The sequence below is a fragment of the Sander lucioperca genome, chromosome 5 (assembly GCF_008315115.2).
Source record: "Sander lucioperca isolate FBNREF2018 chromosome 5, SLUC_FBN_1.2, whole genome shotgun sequence".
Classification (NCBI taxonomy): Eukaryota; Metazoa; Chordata; class Actinopteri; order Perciformes; family Percidae; genus Sander; species Sander lucioperca.
Window position 1 is genome coordinate 42041966 of NC_050177.1, and position 16003 is coordinate 42057968.

Consider the following 16003-nt stretch of genomic DNA (forward strand, 5'->3'; position numbering starts at 1 on the left):
TTGAAGACACTTGTTGCTAATGCTGTGACCACATGTATAAAAGCAAGTTCAGAGTGCACAGTTTGCTGAAGATTCCAAACAAACACAATGGATGAAGGCAGAGTCAGGGGAAGAGGAATTCGAGTCAGAGGAGGGAGAAGAGCTGGCCATGGAAGAAGAGGAGCAGGCCAACGAGGAAGAGGAGTTCAAATCAGAGGAGGAAGAGGAGTTCAAATCAGAGGAGGAAGAGGAGCAGGCCAACAAGGGAGAGGAGGAGGCCAACAAGGGAGAGGAGAAGGTCCAGGAGGGAGAGCAAGACAACCTCGCACCATCATTACGGACGAGATGCAAGCAACAGTCATTGACCATGTCATTGGCCATGGCATGACAATGGCTGAAGCAGGACTAAGAGTCCATCCAAACCTGAGTAGGTTCACCGTGGCCACCATTATCAGGGCATTCAGACAACACAACGGGTATTGTACTCTATTGCTTTCTTTGTCACAATACAATTTTACAAGCCTGTGAAAGTAGTCTATTGGTTTCAAATCAGTTGTTACTGTATTGTAAAACATGTCAATTGACAACACGTTTCTTTCTTTAGAGTTGAAAGAATGCCACATAGAGGTGGGAGGGTTGCCATATTTACAGCGGCACAAGAAACCCTCATTGTGGATATGGTTCATGAGAACAACCTCATCAGACTCCGGGATATCAGAGACAAAGTCATTGCCGATAATGTCAACTTTGAGAGCATTGATGATGTCAGCTTGGCCACAATAGACCGAGTTCTCCGGCGCCAAAAGATGCGGATGAAACAGGTCTATAGGGTTCCCTTTGAGTGCAACTCTGCGCGACACAAAGACCTACATTACGAGTATGTGCAAGTAAGTATACATCCATGTTCACAGTACAGTTAGTGGACATACTGTGTTGCTCAGTGGCCTACATTACTTCTGGACAATAGTGTGCTACCTGATTGACTGTTGTTCTGAACACCTGTGCACTTTCACATTTTCACAGAGGATATTACAGTTGGACACGATGGCCAGACCTCATGAGTACCTCTTCCTGGATGAGGCTGGCTTCAACCTGCAGAAACGAAGGCAAAGAGGCCGTAACATCATTGGCCAAAGAGCCATCACTGAGGTTCCTGGCCAACGGGGGGGTAATATTACTCTTTGTGAGGCCATGGGTTTGGAGGGGCTTGTCCACCGGCATGCTGTCCTTGGGTCTTACAACACCCAACGTCTCCTCACCTTCCTAGAGGAGCTAAAAGACATCCTCCTGGACCGCCAACAACACCATCCTGGGCCCGCACATCACATTTATGTGATCATTTGGGACAATGTACGCTTCCACAGAACAAACCAAATCAGAGTGGTTCACCACCAACAGTAACCACTTTTTAAATGTCTGTCTGCCACCCTACTCCCCTTTCCTGAACCCTATAGAGGAGTTCTTCTCATCGTGGAGATGGAAGGTTTATGACAGACAACCATACACTAGAGAGAACCTCCTAAGGGCAATGGAGCTGGCCTGTGTTGACATCCCAGTGGAGGCCTTCCAAGGATGGATTCGCCATTCCAGGGCGCTTTTCCCGCGGTGCCTGGCAAGAGACAATATAGCCTGCGATGTGGATGAGGTGATGTGGCCCGATGCAGCTCAGTGACATGATGATTGTGACAGTGATTGTGGTGTGTGTGTGTGTGGTGTGAATAAAGTAAATAAAAAAACTTCATACCCTGATCATGTTTTCAAGAGTACTGTTGTGTGCAATAGATTCTGTTTTTGCATTGAGTTGTGTTACAGTAGTGTACATGCAGAATTTACTATAGATTTATACTCTTCATATGAAACTCACAAATCTAAATGCCTAATCCTCTGCAGAGATCTAAGAAGATCCATTACTGTAAAGTTTCTAAAAATATGCATTGGCAGTTATGAAACAAAGAACCTTCTCACAAATTGAGCATTGTATTTTCAATTGTTTTGCTGTAGTGTGTAATGATGTGTATAGTGTTTACATTTTTGAAAGCTTCGAGCTGCTCTTTTGGTATGAAAGTTTGAGTTTTGAAGTGAGAAGGTGTGGTTGTATTTATGTAGCTTTAGAAAAGTGTTTAGACATTGGGGAACATGGAGGAAACGTTTGTGAAATGTGTTTTAGCATTTGAGAAAAACTGTAAGTGTGTATTGTGCCATATTGGGGTATTCAAATGCCACTTATTGGTTTAGCGTAGTTGCTCCTCCACCTGTTTAAAGTTGGCCAATGTGTTGGTGATAATAGGGCCATAGGTTAGCATACACTTTCTTGGACACACACCTGCAAAGGCAAGGTCTTGCAGTCTTAGACTTCCAGTGAGGTTTTGCTCTATTTCTCTCCATAGAACTGTAGATGAGGGGTCCATCCACACTCTGAGGGCCCGTAGCTGAAAGGCTCTGTGATACATTTTAAGGTTGGGGAGGGCCAGGCCTCCCGTGTTTGTGGTACGGTGCAGGATAGAGTATTTTAGCCTAGGTTGTTTATTATTCCAAATATACTGCCGAATTAAAGTATCAAGTTTCTTCCAGAAATGTATTGGTGGGGGTAAGGGGATAATTGTACTTAAGAAATTCACACAGGAACTATGTTCATTTTAACAACAGTAATCCTGGACCGTAGTGATGCCGGCAGCACAGACCAATTGGTCAGATCCTTTTGAACACTACTTAATAAGGTTTCATAGTTGTCCTGGACAACTCGCTGTAGCGATGTGTGTAAGATGTTGCCTAAATATGTAATTTTGCTTTGGGTTGGTATTGTAACACTAATGGCTGATGTCACATGCCTGTTGTTCAATAAAAGAAGATTAGATTTACTCCACCAGTTAATTTTATAGCCGGAGATTGAGCCAAATTCGTCACCTACAGCGTTGGAAACTGTGACACACTGGACACACACAGTTTTCACAGGAAGAGTGGAAATCATGAGACTATTAAAACCCTCTCCTCATCATCTCGGTCACTGAAACCCCTCAGGACCATCCGTTCCCACCAATCCTTTGTCTCCGTCCCCTCAGCCAACAGCTGCCGGGTGGGGGTGTCTGACGGAAGTAGCCGGAGGCAGCACATTTATTCTCTACGTGGGCCTGTGGCTGACGAGTGAAGTGACATGATGCGGTAGAATCATGGTCTCGTAAGTGTGTTGATTTCGAACAACAATGAATTGAAACAAATCACAATTATTTGAAGATTGTAAACAGGATCATAAAGATGATTTGTCAGTTCATACCAGTTGAGAAGCCAGGACGTCTTTTTCCTCCTATAGGTCATTCCCAAAAATTAAATAAACTGTATGAACATACCTTTCCATGTACTCCTTATACACTGTAAGCTTTAGCCTTTAATCTGCATATTGGTCAGGCCAAACATTTTGTAATGAGCTGTTATTGTGAGATAATAAAGTTGTTAAATATTCTCCCAATTAAGAGAAAATATTCCATATTGTAAATACATTAATATAGCACATATTGAGTGAAGGCCACCAAGATGTTCAGTTACACCCTGAAGCCTGGAGAGAGTATGATACCTTATTGCATCGTAATTTAACAAATTCTTTCTTGTGAAGCACTTTGTGACTTTGTCTGTTAAAGGTGCTATATGAAATAAACTTATTTTTATTATTAATATTATTATTATTACCCACTACCACAGACACAGTGTTCACCGGGAATCCTTAAACACCCAGTGTCAAGCAGTGCTGTCATAACGCAAACATCTGCTCTCTCTCTGTATATGTGTGTGTGTGTGTGTGTGTGTGTGTGTGTGTGTGTGTGTGTGTGTGTGTAGACTGCTCAAAGTGTCCTTGGAGGACAGCAGAGTGAGACCCAAGATGTAATCTTCCTTTGCTGATCAATATTCAATCTAATATTTTGATATGTGTGAGGAATATGCTCTGCATTTTGTCTTTCATTCAACTTCTGACTTCAGGGAGCAGAGAAAGTCCTTTGTGTGGTTTAATCAGATATGAGCATCAGAAGGACATCTTACACTGCATCAGAAAAGGTTAAACTATACTTATTTCGAAAAGTAGTATTTTAGAAAAAGTATTTCCAATGGGCATGTGCAATTCAATTCAATTCAATTCAATTCAATTCAATTCAATTCAATTTTATTTATAGTATCAAATCATAACAAGAGTTATCTCAAGACACTTTACAGATAGAGTAGGTCTAGACCACACTCTATAATTTACAAAGACCCAACAATTCCAGTAATTCCCCCAAGAGCAAGCATTTAGTGGCGAGGAAAAACTCTCTTTTAGGGAGAAACCTCGGGTGGTGAGGAAAACTTCTTTATAGGGAGAAATCTCGGACAGGAGGCTTTAGGTAGGCGATGTCTGACGTAGTGATGGGCAAAAGAAGCTTCATGAAGCTTTGTGAAGCATATTATTTATTTTCTGAGGCCACTAGATGGAGCTCTTTTGTTTAAAGAAATGGCAACTCAGAATGGCAACTCAGTGTGACTTCAACCCTTTGTTGAACAGAGATCGCCATCTAGTGGGCTTAGAAAATACAGAAAATGGTTCACAAATCTTCATGATGCTTCATTTGGCCATCACTAGTCTGACGGTGCCGGTTGGGGGTGTGATGAACAGTGGCAATAATAGTTACAATAAAGATAATGGAACTATGACTAGAAATAGTAGTTGTAGTAATTCGTGGCGTAGCAGGGCACTGCAGGGCGTTACAGGGTGTAACAGGGCACTGCAGGGTATAGCAGGACGTAGCAGGACAAAGCAGGGCATAGCAGGTCACTGCAGAGCGTAGCAGGGTGTAGCAGGGCATACCAGGGTGCGGAGCAGGACCACGGCAACAGCTGCTACCATGATTTAGGTGTCACCCTAATCCAAGGAAAACTGCTGGGCGAAAAAACATAAGGGCTCCCCAGAGCTAAGTTAGTAACAAGCATTTCTGGGACATGGATGCACGCAAATGGAAAGAGAGAGGAGAGAGGAGCTCAGTGTGTCAAAGGAAGTCCCCTGGTAGTCTAAAACTATAACAGCATAATTAAGACCTGGTGCAAGGCAAACCTGAACCAGTTCTATAAGGGTTGGTCGATGAATCTGACGACTATGAAGAGAAGCAGAGAAGAGAAATACATTTGCGTGTCCCACCAGCACCTCATTAAGACATTATGCAGTCTGGGTTCAGTCTGCTTCAGTTATTGTTGCCTTTACTTTGCCTTCATTATTAATATCTTTTAGTTTTACCTGATTTTAGACATTGGATTGTTTATAGCAGGTGGTAAGGAATTTTGACACAACAAATAATAAATAATACTACAACAGAAAAAAAACAAGATTCAATAATCCAGGGCTGATACATAATTGAAATGCATGTAACTTAAAGCTATAGTGCGTAGTTTCTGTCGCCCCCATGAGGATGACAACAACAAACAAACAACAAAACTGTAACCCTAACCCGTCCACATGATACAAGCCTTACCGGCAATTTCCACTGGATGCGGAACGTCTGTGGAACGTCTGTGGAACGTCTGTGGAACGTCTGTGGAACGTCTGTGGAACGTCGACGGAGTCATTAGGTTTCCATTAAAGTCAATGTGTGTATTTCCACTGACTGCAGAACGTCTGCGTCCCTACTCCGTCCCAGTTCCGTCAGTCCGCAGCCCTCCGGAGCAGATACGCAGAGCTTCTATTTTTGACGGACGACGGAAAGCTCCGCAGCAATTCAACACAATTCAGATTGTGCGGGACAGGAAGTCGAGCACAGAAACAAAATAAAACATCCGGATACTTTTCAAAATAAAATACACCGTGCTCACGGCAGGTCATATTTCCCTGCACTACACCTTGAAAACACAGCACAGAGTTGTTTCCCCTCTACTCCTCTGGATGGAAACAAACTGTTGTTGGTTTTGTGGTTCTGTTTATAGAAACTACATCCTGTTATATCGCACGAACATACGTGAATTCGCGAGATCTCGTGGTCGGCTGGCCGCAGCCGTTACGCAACAAATCCGGACCTGGTGGGTATTGACAGACGGCCGAGCACGCAGACGTTCCGCATCCAGTGGAAATCCACGGTTAGGTGATCGCACACCGCCCCCACCCTTCCTCCACGCAGTTGCTAGAAGCCAAGGAGGACACGGAGGATTAAAAAAACATGATGGACTCTTCAGAAGAGGTAATTATCTTCACTCAAGTTTCTGCGTGTGAAAGTCACCGGACGCTACAATCTTCTGAACATAGCCATACTGAGAAATACAGAGAGTTGTGTGGAGCTGATAGTCTTAAAGGAGAATTCCGGTCAATTTCAACACGTAGCTCTGTTGTTTGTAAATTTGGAGTGCTGTCAGTAGCAAGAAAAACTAAAACAATCGTTGCTGCCTACACCGTGCTATCCTCCTGCTAGCGTTAGCACCCAACAGGCTTAAACAGGGCAAGTTTTACACGTGTTTTTAGCCTCTAAACATGCTCAAAATGTCAATACAAGTGCCTACCCATGTGCAGTGATTCCTTCCGAGGGAACACAGCAAATTTGACTGGAATATTGGATTGTAGGAGTTCAACAATCGACTAGTGTGGACTTGACCGGAAAACAGGAACTAAACAGAGGTATGTGCACTGGCTGGATTAACACAACTTTTATGCCTTTCTGTCACAGCTACAGCAGTCAGATTCGCTGTGTTCCCTCGGAAGGAATCACTGCACATGGGTAGGCACTTGTAACGACATTCTGAGCATGTTTAGAGGCTTAAAACACGTTTAAAACTTGCCCTGTTTAAGCCTGTTGGGTGCTAACGCTAGCAGGGGGATAACACGGTGTAGGCAGCACTGATTGTTTTAGTCTTTTTTGCTACTGCCAGCACTCCAAATTTACAAACAACAGAGCTATGTGTTGAAATTGACCGGAATTCTCCTTTAATTAGCTTTATATCAACTCATTTGGCAATGGCTTGAATGTAACGGACGTTCATTAATATCAAAAAGTTACGCAGTAAAGCTTTAATGTCTAGCATTATACAACAACGCAAACATAATTAATTCTGTGAATTTCAAATGAACAAATGAATACATACAAAGAGTTTGACAAGCAATCACAATCTAAGTCAGCACAGAAAGTGTCCGTGGATTTACCATATTACCATATACAGGCTACAGGCTAATGTGGAAACAGGAATACACAACTCCTGCTTAGCAGCTGCCTGCCAGCTGTAAGTAGCTGCGACACACAGAGCACATGACACAAGTAGCATATGTTTAGCTTGCGATGCTAACTTACAATATTAATGCTCGTCCAGACAAAATCCATCCCCCTCCCCCCAAAGCGCGCGCACACACACACACACACACACACACACACACACACACACACACACACACACACACACACACACACACACACACACACACACAGGCTAAATGCATGGGGTGGTGTTGACCAGTGTCAACACCACCCCATGTGTCGTGTCGAGTCAGCTGTTTATACTCTGGTGGATTTGTGAGGACTATGGTTAACTGCTCCTCAGATCACTGCAGGGTAAATCCAGACAGCTAGCTAGACTAGCTGTCCAATCTGAGTATTCTGTTGCACAACTAAAACAACTTTTGAACGTTTCCACCAAAACAAGTTCCTTCCTTCCTTTTGCAGAGGCACCGTTGCTCCGTCTGGCGCCTAGCGCCGCCCAAGATGATTGTGATTGGTTTAAAGAAATGCCAATAAACCAGAGCACGTTTTTCTCCCATCTCAGAATGCTGTGTGGACTAGACCCTCCTGCACAGCGCTGTGGAGGAAGGTCTGGCAAAGCGAGACTACGGGCCAATCAACTGGGAATTCTCCCGGGCCTATTCAGTCCAGTCTGAGATTTGCTAGATTATCTAGTGGCCAGCAGATAACCTGCAGCTTTAAAGCAGTTCAATAACTTCAGCTTGGTTCAAACATGGCCGGTTATATTTATCACATATTTATTTAGGTATCACATTAACATCACATCACATTTACACTGGGCTACTTCCAAGCAGTTTACTACACCATCTGGTAATTACCAAGTAGTAGGCAGTAGGTGGCCTGGTACACAGGGAGTGGTAAGAATTATTGCACAAAATTCATAAATAACAACTAATAGAAGCATCAGACCTCCATTAGATATAAGTTCATGTAAATGCAGTGGCATCTGGCCAATGCATTTAAATAGATATTAAATTCTTCCTTCATACAAACTCAGATACTTGGAAATAATTAAGCATCCATAGTAAGCCAAGATGAATTCTCCTCTCCTCTCTCTCTCTTGTATTTTGGAAAATGTGTAGGTGTTGGGAGGTCAGGCTCATGAAGTTTTCTCTTCATGGGTCAAACAAGTTGTGCTCTTCATCTGTGGCTCCCTGCCGGCAGTGCAGTCCCACTGACAAGCAAAAGCCAGCAGGAAGCAACTAGAGGCGAGGTCAGATCATCTGTGGAGCTGGTAAGTGAGAGTGAATTCTCCCTCACTGTGGCTCTTCTATAGGGAAACCTCCCCAAACAGCAGGCGGACAGGCAGCTACTCAGCTCCACCTCTCATACGCCATCAGCTCAGCGGCTCGGCGTGTCAAACGCTGCTGTGCTGCCTCAGCACTTCCAGAACGGGGAAATGGCAATTTCAGGCAATTCTCTTGGGTGTTAATACCTTATATTTCACTTCTGTCTGGAATGAAATGAAAAAAGTCCCCTTCCCTTAATGGCCCCTGCCTTTCTCTCTTTGAATTAGTTTAAAAATGTCCTCTGAAAGATTGCAGATTACTGTCTGCAACCTTTGTCCCTTCTTAATCAAAACTACTTGAGGCCATTCAGTATTCATGAGCTGAATGATGTAAATTGGCCTTTCAGCCACTACAGCACATCTCTGCTGGCAGGAAGGGAGAGGGAGAGGGAAAGGGAGAGGTGTGGAAAGACAGACTGAGATGATGGAAGGAGGGAGCAATGGCGGGAAGGCGAGCATACCTTTTCCCCCGAGAGAGACAGTGACAAGAAGATGCTGTAAAAACACGCAATGCTTCAATGTTTCCTCCTGGCTGCCTTGTAACCGAGCTCATTACCCTTCCAAATGTGGCTGCTGTTTCCCTCTTCCCCCTCGGGCTCCTCAGCTGACAGGCCATCTTGTTTTTTGGCTGACTTGCAGTCGTTGCCTCTGACCTTGTGTCAAGCAAACGGCTGACAGCCCTCTGAACTGTCATCTGCTTCGGATGGCGAAGCCGCTCGATAGTGAGGAGGGAAGAGAGCATGGGGAAACCGGCCGACCTGAAGCCCTGAGGCCACTGCCTGCAGCCAGGCCGCACTCCGGCCATGGAGAACCCTGAATGATGCTGTTTCCACTGGGTCTAGAATCATCTAGTGGTACTCCAGCTCCAGGAATGGAAGTGTTGTTGTAATTCTTCCTCCTACTGTGATTGAAAATCTCATTTCTTTGTTTTTGTGATGTATTGTGGGTTATTGAGTCTTTTTCAACTAGTTTAGTTTATATTGACCACGTTTGATTTCCGGGATTGTTCAGATGCCGCCAGAGGTTCCGCAGATGTAGGGTGACCAGACGTCCCGGTTTGACCGGGACAGTCTCGATTTTGAGTTGCATGTCCCAAGTCCCGACAAAAGCCTGTCGGGACGCTAAAATGTCCTGGTTTACACCAACCACTATGAAATTGTCCCGGTTGTCAGTGATTACATAGCCGACGTGTTCTTAGTATAGCCCGATCATTAACTAAACCCATGTAGAAAGATTAATAAAGCGTCCAGCGTATGATTTTAACAATGTGTGTGTGTGTGTGTGTGTGTGTGTGTGTGTGTGTGTGTCAGTCAGTCGTAGCGGCCTGTGTTTGCATAATCTGTGCAGCCAGCACAATTTATTTGTAAACATTGTTGCAATGCCTCTTCTTATCTGTCGCTTTTTAAGCGCGGGGAAGTTGGCTGGACGTTTGATATTCAGTTGAAAGTCAATTTTAACTTCCCCTTCGTTCGAGAGCGACAACTCAATTCAGGTCAATGAGTATCAAGAGAAAACAACTACAATTATTATCGCTAGAGATTTGTATCTGACATAAAGCTTCATAGCATTTCATCATCTGTTCTGTCGCTAGGTTCTGTGTAAGGGACCGTCGACAAATTAGCGTTTTGGTAGATCAGCAATGACAGTAGGGCTGCAAAACGTTGGCTATTTCTTGAAAAAATATTCACTAATAATTTGTTTTCATGATGATTGCATTACTTCCCAGTATGTACAGTTCAGTTATTATTATTTCTGGAAAATATATAATAAAAATCTTATTTTCTCATTCTGATTGCTGTAGTAGACTACTTCCCAATCACTCACTGCTACTTAACACAGGTCACGGTTTTCTGAAAAGACAATTTATATGGATGCAGATCCAGGGCTCCAGACTGCGACCAAAATTTGAGAGTGTGCGACTGAATTTTACATCCAGTGCGACCAGTAAATTTGCCCCCTTTTTTACACGTTAAACGTCAGAATTTCGGTACCTGAGAGTGCGTAAGCTCAAGCTTATCTGTCCTTTCTGAAAATTGACAGAGAGCGGAGCTCTGACACACTTGCACACACACGCATAGCTGCAGACGGTGGAAACTACGTCGGCTCTGCAGTTTTGTTGAGTCACAGTGAGTCATGGAAATGCCGATAAAGTGCTGCTATATGATATTAATGGAGAGCCGAAAGCGGTCGCGGTGCTGTTGACGTTACACTTCCTAAGCAGGCACAACAGTGGTTTCTGTGCCCTGGTGACTGACTGACAGGCTGAGGTTGTAAGGCAAGGCAACTTTATTTCTACAGCACCTTTCAGCAACAAGGCAATTCAAAGTGCTTTACATGAAACATTAAAGAGCAATTAAAAACGGTCATGAAAATAAAACAGGCTAAAAAAGAATATACAAATACAAGAATAAAAGTTACAGTGAGTAAGAAATGAATAATTATTCAATTTAATAGGTTGTAGGGATGGGTTTGGGAGGAAAGAGGGAGGGGTTTTATTTTTGTTTTTGTTTAATTTCTTTAGAGTGTAACATATTCCAATAAAAACATAATGTTCTAAGTACATAGGATAAATAGGTTTGACAATAATTTTTACAACTGAAATAATTGTTTTAAAGGGAAAGTACCAAAAAACAGGTAACGTAACCGAATTTCATTAATTTTTCTTTTTTTTTCTTTTTTTTTATGACAACGATGGTGCTGTCGGTTAACCTTCTATGTTGCATTTCAAAAGTGACACTGAATTTGAAACAGCACATTGCAATTTCTGCATCTATTATCAAAGTATGTATTAGTAATACAGTGGAAATTAGTAGAGATGTGAATATTTGGTTAGCATGTTGATTTACTGTGTGTGCCCCTAAATTTTCTGGTTGTGCCCCTAAAATTTTCAGTTGGGGGCCACTGTGCTCCTAGTGAAAAAAGTTAGTCTGGAGACCTGAGATCTCATGCATTTTCTTTGAAAAATATTCACCAAAATTCAATGAAATTAGTTTTTCTCATTCTGATTGCTGTAGTACTTCCCAATCACTACAGGTCATGGTTTCCTGAAAAGACAATTTATATGACTAGAAAATTCATGAATTTTAACTGAGATACCCCATTATGTTGTGAGCATTAGGCCTACGTGTGCTGTTGGCAAAATTATGTCTAATCTGTCTGTGTCTATGTCTGACCTGGGCTGGCACAGCGTGTGCGTGCACGAGCACTACGGTCACGCGCAAAGTGTCTCGGTTTTAGTTCCGGGAAATCTGGTCACCCTAGCCAGATGTCCCTAATTTTCGGCCGGATGTCCTTTACCTTCCTCTTTCTTTGTGTTGGTGAACTTTTGAACGTACACATTCCACCAAAACAAGTTCCTTCCCGAGGCTATTTTACAGAGGCACCTTGGCGCCGTCCAGGGCTTAGCACCCCCGCAAGATGATTGGGCGCTGTGGAGGAAGGTCTGGCAATGCGAGACTACTGAGGGCGTTTTCACACATGAAAGTCCGAACCAAGGTCCGGACCAAGGTTCATGTTTTTGTTACATTGTATACATTTGATCTGGTAAGTTGGTTGGTTTCACACTGCAGTTATGCAAGCGCACTAAAGATCTATAGGTGACAAAACTACGTCCTGCTGTCATCACATACGTGAGCTGCATCTCCAGATAATTAGAATTGATTGGTTTGTAGACAGGCTTCCTCGTCCTCTTGTATCCTCTCTCTGTCTCCGATTTTTTTCAGCTGACTGCTGCTCTCCCCTACTGCCGCGGCTCTTTTTGTTTTGTTGTGATGTTGAGAAGCAAGACACGGGAACTTTCTTTCTGGAGAATTTATTCAGAGACAAACGGAAACCTACACTGTACATTTACTACCACTTAACAAATAAACTGCTGATGTATTCTCAGCTCTGATAGCCGACAGCTGTCTGCTTTGAGTGCATTCACCGTCACTTTCTCATGTAGCCTACACACTAAGCACCAAGCTATTCTTTAAAGGAGCTTCCCCGGTCTTATAACACAAGGTGAGCCTGCCAGAGCTTCTTGTATTTGGTCCGAAAGTCCGAAATGCTGTCACACTATAAACGAGCCGGACCATGGTTCAGTTTGGTCCGGACCGAGACCACCTCTTTTTATCGGACCATAATTTGGTGTTTTGATCCGGGGGTGGGTCGGGGGGAGGTTTCACACCTGTAATTTTGGTTCGGATCAAACTGAAAAGTCGAAAAGTCTGGACCAAATGAGGTATGTGTGAAAACGCCCTGAGTCTCTATCTCCGCAGCGCTGTGGAGACTCGGTAAAAGCTGTGTGCATACAGAGTCCTGCAGTGTATAGTGCTTTACAGCAGGACAGGTAGAGCAGAGTCTGGAGGGCTGGTGCAGGCTGACCTCATGTCAAGGCTCATCTCTGGGGTTGTGTACAAGTGTTTGGAAAAGGCCTCGGAGCTACACCTCTGCCCTCAGAAGGTCACCACAGCTCTCCACACCACACTGGAAAATTATTTACACATCTCACCACTCAGTGGTGTGCATATTTACAGCTTTGCCTATACATTGTAAGTCATGCTTGGAAGCTTTTTAACAGGAAGTACAGTACACAGCCTTTTCCTGGTATTTAAGATACTCTGTTCTGTGGGGGGAAAAAAAAGCTTCATTCTTTAACTGAAGTTGAATTTGTGCCTCTAATCCATATCAAAGCACAAGACTATGTATGTCAGTTTGAGATCTCAAAGTGTTATTGCATGTTTGAGCATATTTAACAGCAGTGTATATAGAACATTTTTTACGCTTTTTCTAATTTCCTTATTTTCGTTTGTTTCCCAACAGCATGGTGATAAACCAGCAGAGACTATTGCCGAAGGTCAGTTATCATGCATGATAGCATGATAGCAAGGTTATCTAGCAGGTTTATCTGCCTGTGTACAGTAATGCATTCAAACATGCACAGCATAGGCGTAGATTTCGAGGGGGCGGATGCAGGGGATATGTCCACCCCAATATTTAGAAGAGGTAGATTTGTCCCCCTCAAAAAAGCCACTCCCCAAAAGAGGTAATCGTTCAGGGGGCTAAGAACATGTATCCGTCTTACCTGTAAATGTTTCCCAACGATTTCAGAAACAACTATAGTGGACCGTACCATCCTAACGTCTCTTTCTCTTTCTCCGGGAAATGAAGCTGCCTTTGAATGCGGTCGGAAATGTCCAGATGTATAAACGATCTAACGGAAAAAAAGTAACCGTGAAATATAAGTCTACTTGTGCTATATTGCGGGGTTAAAGAACACAACAGGGGCGTAGAAAATAAAAAAATAAAGATGTGATTTGTGCAGAAAAAACACAAATTGTTGCATAAAAATTCACCAGAATGTAGGAAATTAAGTGTTTGACGCTCAAATTTTTCTAGCGGAGGACCCCCATATCCCCCCAGTTATAATAACTGGGGGGATATGGGGGTCCTCCAATGTTGAAACAAAACCTATGCCCTTGCACTATATATTTGAAAAGTCTGCAGTACCACACAATAATCAAATGGTGAGAAAAAAATATGACGATATGTTAATTTATATGAGGAAAAACGGATCTGTCCCATGTGTTGTTTGAATGATATAGAAAATGAGTTCCATTTTGTTTTTTTACTGTCCTTTTTATTGTGAACAGCGTGATTTTTTGTTTCGTAAGATAAAAGCAGAGATTGATTTGGTAAATAGGGATGATGCTCAAAGACTGAGATGGCTGTTCACATATGAAACATATAAATTAGCCAGTTATCTTGAGAAAGCTTGGGAGAAGAGGAAAAAAGCTCTTTATCGAGATGAACTTTAGATGAGGATTTGTTGTTTGTATGTAATGTGTGTGTGTGTGTGTGTGTGTGTGTGTATATATATATATATATATATATATATATATATATATATATATATATATATATATATATATATATATATTTGTATTCATGTATTTCTCCGAATGATTTGTATATGCGACAGGAAGACGTTTGTTAAATAAGTAAGTTTGTGATGTCTTGTAATCCCATGTGGGATGGGCCAAAAGTTTGGCATGACACAGAAATAAAATATAACTAACTAACTGAACAGAAAGTAGTTCTTTTCTAAGGTGGGAAAATGCATTTGCTTTGTAAAATGGTCAGCAGTATTAAAGGACAATTCCGGCGCAAAATGAACCTAGGGGTTTATAGTGAAGAAAGAAAAGGGTTAAAGGAATGGCAATTCAGTGTGTTTTCAACCCTTTGTTGAACAGAGAGCGCCATATAGTGAGCTCAGAAAATAAAGACAGTGGTTCGCGAAACTTCATTTGACCATCACTAGGGGTTTATAATGTGTGTACCAGCAAGCTAGCTTCTAACGCTAGCCTTCGGGGCAGAGGGTAAATTGCTATTTCTACACCACTAACAAGGCTCAAAATAGCCTGCAACCAGTAACCAGTAACATAGCTCAAGCAGGGCGTTCGTGGTTCGACTGGTCATAACTGTTTTCCCAAGATGGCGCCTGTCTTAGTCTAACTTAAGTTAACTCGCAATTAATTGCAATTAATCACACATTTTTATCTATTTTAAATGTCCTTTGATTTCTTTTTGTCCCATTATTTTTTCCTCATTTTAATGCTCTTATCAACATGGTACAACGATACTTTTAAAACGGTGCCTGAACGGAAAGATTTATTTATATATATATTTAAAAAAGGAGCACCTTGTTCAATTGTATTTGTCTGTTCTGTATGTTAAAAAATCTAAAACAATAAAAAGATGATCTAAAAAAAAAAAGGAGCACAAAACGGCAAAAACAACCACTGGATGGGAAAAGGGTATTTAATAATTACTTTGAATACACTTCGAGGTTGGCGAGGCGAGGATGAGTCTGTGTTTTTCAGACAACGGCAGTTACAGTCTGATGTTAGAAGCCTCTCCAGTGAAATACAGTCTCACTTTACACCGTTTAGCTGTCAGCATTTTAACCATGTTTATTCCAGCTGCTAGCTAACGGTAGGCTAACGTTACCTTATGCTAAGTGTAGTGTTGACTAGCGTCCCGTGCGGCGATGTTTCAGTTCCCTCTAACGTCCGTTTTTGGAGCATCAGAGAGAAGCCCAGGCATTTAAGTGGCACCTAAATAAGGCACCGAAATCCGCGTTGCTATTCGGTCCGGTAGATAACGGTCGTTAAGGCACTGGTGCCGTATTAGCACCGGGTCTCAGACCCCATTCAAAACGACGATTTTTGCCGAAAAGCGACTAGTTTGCAGGTATGTACTACTCTTTGGCCGGCTGGCAAGCCCAAACAGGTGTGTGCAGCGTGCCTGTTGTTTTGTTTCCGGTCTAGCTAGATCCGTTGTGGTGTTGTAGTTTTTCTAACGTTACTAGTTGTTGCAACAGCATGTGAAAAAAACTACAAAGTTTGCTAGGACAAAAAGAAAGTTTTTTTTCAAAAAATTGACGCCGTTAAAATGGGTTTGCGTTAACGCCGTTAATAACGTGTTTAACTGACAGCACTAGTCTGTACACTTGCAAAGTTCTCAA